This window comes from Pristiophorus japonicus, chromosome 6, assembly GCF_044704955.1.
Source record: "Pristiophorus japonicus isolate sPriJap1 chromosome 6, sPriJap1.hap1, whole genome shotgun sequence".
Taxonomy (NCBI): domain Eukaryota; kingdom Metazoa; phylum Chordata; class Chondrichthyes; family Pristiophoridae; genus Pristiophorus; species Pristiophorus japonicus.
The window spans coordinates 55,285,657-55,290,346 of NC_091982.1; positions in this window are offsets into that span (position 1 = coordinate 55,285,657).

The window sequence follows — 4,690 nt, forward strand, 5'->3', positions numbered from 1 at the left end:
ATGATTCCAAGAGGAACTTAGGCTTCCAATTTATTTGACAAGATGTATCTCAACAAACAGCAATACACCAACAAAACAATCCCCACAAATCCCATTAAACAGACACAACGAAAATTTTTACACAAGTTTAGCAGTACAATGCCCAACCTCCCACCTTTCCTGGCATAACTGAGTTGGGAGCTCTGGGGACCAGAGCTTATACTCACTACTGTGCCTTCTGCAGTCTGGTGGTTTGTTTCTTCTATCTTCGGTGTCTTCGGACACTGGTTTTCCTTCAGTGTCGAGAGGCTTGCTGGTTGTTGGAACACAAGAGCAGAACACACACACACTGGGTCAGAAACCCCTTTTTATAGCCAGATATCCAGTCCACCTCTCATGCTGAAAGCTATCCTTCCCATTGGTGGGTTTTGTGATTTTGAAAAATGCAGCAGTTTTAGATTATTGCGGGTTTTTTTCCACTGATGTTAACCTACTCAAGGTTTGAGTGGATGTTGATTGCGTTGGCCTCCTGTAGCCATTGTGTAGGCCCTTGGGTTGTTTTGGGTTCCCTAGTTTTCTGAAGGTCTGCATAATTTCCCTCCAATTCAGTTTCTCTAACCTACTCATGGTTTGAGTAGGTGTTGATTGGGTTGGCCTCCTGTAGCCATTGTGTAGGCCCTTGGTTTGTTTTGGGTTCCCTAGTTTTCTGAAGGTCTGCATAATTTCCCTCCATGTAAACATGGGGAAGACAATAGCCCGATAATGGCGATGAGTCAGTCCCACAGTTTTTGAGCAAGTGCTCTCCCATTGGCTTGAAAGCCCCATGCTTCGGGCTGACTTTGTCCCACCATTGGCCCTCCGGTGTCCTCCCCCGTCCAATCATTGCTCTGCCAAGGTCAAACCGTCTCGGTTTCAATTCACATTGCAGCACAGACAGATCCCACAGCTCTTTACCTTCTGGGTAAAATGAGGGGGTTTTCGTCCTCCCCTACATAATCCCCCATCTGACACAGTCAGACACCACTCGAGTGTGTCAAAGTTCAGGGTGGTGAGAAAACCCTAGGTCTCCCAAATTGCCCAACATTCCCCAGTTTAACTCTAAACTGATCCCGTCGATATATATCGTAATTCCTTTTAACGCGGTACAAAACACAGAATCCAACAGGTTACAATATACTACAGCAATATACATATATGTACTTAAGGTTACAGCAGTAATTGTACATTGAGTCTCATTTCAGTCTTAACAGTAAAACAAAGAAACCTGCCCTGCAAACTCCCCAGGGGCCATGTATGAAAACGCAGTCATCCCTGGGAATAACAAAACCGCCTAAGTGTCGCGGTCAAGCTTTGTTTACACGCCTTGAGTGTTTAGCAACGGCTCTCCTGTCTGTATAGTAGCCTGAGGAACTGCTTTCTTTTTCTTTTTCTCCTGAGCTTACAGCTTGTAACTAGCAGATATGCTACAATCAGGAGTTAGCCGATTACTAAGGCATGCGATCCCACCTGGATCCACGCAGGTATGTCTGCCCGTATCCCCAAATCCCACCATGCTGGGGGTTTAATCTGGGCAATCTCCCCTGCTAGAATTTCAGTTTTCTGCTCCATGGTGTAAAAATGTTTTTGAGACAAATCCACTGCCTGGAGGAGGGCTGTAAGTTTCTCAGGTAGTGGGGCAATGGGATAGCCAAAATGGGCGACATATTGTTGTAGGTGGCTGAGGTTGTTTTGTACCGTGAGGTGAATCGTGGAAGGTTCAGGGATGGGTGTGATTCTGGTGTGTGCCACTTGAACCTCTGCCCTGGGTTTAAAGCAAAAGCTGCTGTAAGGTATTGGACACCACCTTCCCGGTCCGTGTTCATACCGTTGGGCACTTGTGGTGACACAATATGTCCCACCGCCTACATATGCTACCTGTGGAGGCATGTGGTTAGGGGCCATTACCTCCATTGTGCAATTGATGGGCTCTGCCCCAGCAGTGCTAAACCAGCATTGTGGCCTTGCAAAAGCGTTCAAGTGCTGGGGGCACAGGATTACCTGTCCTCCCCTGCTCCGACAACCCGAGAGGTCTGTACCTGTCACAGTGTGCTCCCACATTGTGACATAAGGTGGGACCTCTTGGAATCGAACATGCACACCTCCACGAATGACTCCCACATTCTCCACTCGGTACAGGGGTGCTGATCATGGGGACGCCCCCATCACGGGCATCCTGACCACCACACCCATGATGGTATGGTTTGACTTTCCACAGTCCATCGGTACCGGGTAGGCTTCCGACGCTACAAAGTTGGCAAGGACTCAAAACATTATCATAAGGGTGCAGTGCTACTAAGTGCTGGTTGCAGATCCAGGAGGGGACCTGTCTCTGTCTCAGATCCTCGAGGTTACTCTGTCCCTCTCCCAGCAACCAGGCCCCATAGAGCACACACACCTCATTTTGGGCGGCTTGATCGGAGGCGTTTCTATCCTCCCGAATCAAGGCGTTTACAGCCCTGGCCTATGCCTCCAATTGAGAGATAATCTCCTTTAAGTGAACTGCCATTGCCACCTCTTCGTGGAGCGCGGATCCCACTACGCTATTCACGTCCCCCAGGATTTTGCGCAGCTGATTCTTTAACCCATTTATCTGGAGGGCCAGCTGCATGTTATCCAAACTGTTTATGGCAGACGCCCCAGTGTTAAACCCCGTGAAAATATCATTTAAAGTACCACGCCTCTGCCTGCCCGGTTCGACCCGATCCCACTGTTTTTACAAGTCTGTCACTTTGACATCCCCGAAGTCCAGTTCATAGAACTTCCGGAACATCTCCCGCAGCAGAGCCTGGTATAACAGCTCGGTTTCCCGGGGACACCACGTAGGTAGGTGGACTTCTGTCAGATTTAGCACCTCTGATGCCACCGCGTAGTGTACCCCCTGATAAAGTAGTTTCTCGGTAGGGACCAACACTAAACCATTTGCCGGCCCCCTGGTTGTTGTCGGGCACTCGTGTGGGACGATGGGCTTGGCCGTGGGTGGGGGTTTTCTTTCCCGAACTACAAGTTCGGTGGCGTTTACTGGTACCCGGGGATTGGGGGTCACATACGCCTCCCCACTGCGATCCCATACGAACCCATCCCCGACATCCTGCCACCACCTATAGAAAGCAATGGAGACCCCCTCTGAACTCACGCGAGTGGATCCCCCTGTTCAAATTGTTGGACGTTCATGAGAGATTGACTAGCTCCCATGTCCAGTTCCATGTTGACGGGTATCCCATTGAATAGGACCCTCATCATTATTGGAGGCATCTTGTTGTAAGAACAGTGGACATTGATCGTGTTGACCCGCTGTACCCCGGCGTCCCGGGCACTGTCCCCACCGTCTTCTGGTCCGCTTTCCGACCCTTCCCAATTCGTATACCAGTCGAGCCGCTGTTTTTCTGCACATGTGAGCCAGATGCCCTGTATAGTTTCAGTTTCTGCAAACAGCATGCTGAAATCGACACGCCCTTGTTGAGTGCCTTCCCCCACATCTCCAGCACAGACCGCTTCCATTGTTTCCAAAGGATGAGCTGCGTCTGGCTGATCTCTCTTGAGCTTCTCTCAGTCTGTAGTTGATTGCTCGCATTGTGGGTTGATGAGGTGTGAACGGCCATTCATGTGGCCCTGATGGCTTCTGGCGCCACAGCCTGCTGTTGAAGGCCTGCTCTCCTGCCTTTGTCTGTGTGTGAGGGTCGCGGCTTGTTTCACGCTGTGAACCCCTTGTTCCGCTGTTTCGTTAGTTGTCGTACCCGCAGTGTAGATCAACCTCGTTTCTTCTTCTCCTGCCAAGAATGTCTGTGTGACCAGTGCTGCTGCCTCTAGGGACAAGTTCTTGGTCTCTATAAGCTTTCAGAATATGCCTGCGTGGCCTATTCCTTCAATAAGAAAGTCTCTCAGTACTTCGCTCCTTAGTTCATCAGAGAACTCACATAAACTGGACAGCCTCCGAAGTTCTGCCACAAAGTCGGGTATGCTCTGGCCCACACAGCATCTGTAGTTGTAGAACCTGTGTCTGGCCTTGAATAGGCTGCTCGCTGGCTTCAGGTGGTCTCTCACCAGTGTGCTCAACTCCTCAAATGATTTGCTTGCTGGTTTATTGGGTGCCAACAGATCCTTCATTAAGGCATATTTTTTCGAGCCACAGCTGGTCAAGAGATGGGCTCTTCTCTTGTCTGCCTTATCGTCGCCCAACCAGTCTTTGGTTACAAAGCTTTGCTGGAGCCTTTCTATAAAGTCCTCCCAATTGTCTCCAGCATTGTATTTCTCATCTGAGCCGTTGGTAGCCATTCTGTGGATTCTGTGATCCCGTAACTCGTCGCCACTAAAGTCCTGACCCTGCAGTACAGACTTACACGAGGCACATGCTGAAGTCAAGGTCACTCTGGACCTGCACCTTTATTTCGCAGCTCTCGAGTGCCACACTTGCCTGAGACCTGCCTTTATATACCTGTGTGGAACAGGTATGCCTGGTCTCCTGCAAGTGCACCCCTGGTGATAAAGTATGCTTGTGGTTACAGGTCATATCTAGTTACAGTCATGTATAGCATGGTAAGATACAGTTATATACAGTAGTGTGAGATACATGACAGAAGGAATGCTCTGTTTTTTAAGGGGAGGAGAATAAACCTAAAAGAGTATTTTAAATATAAACATAAAGAAGGCTCTGTGCATGTTTTATTCAGAAAAT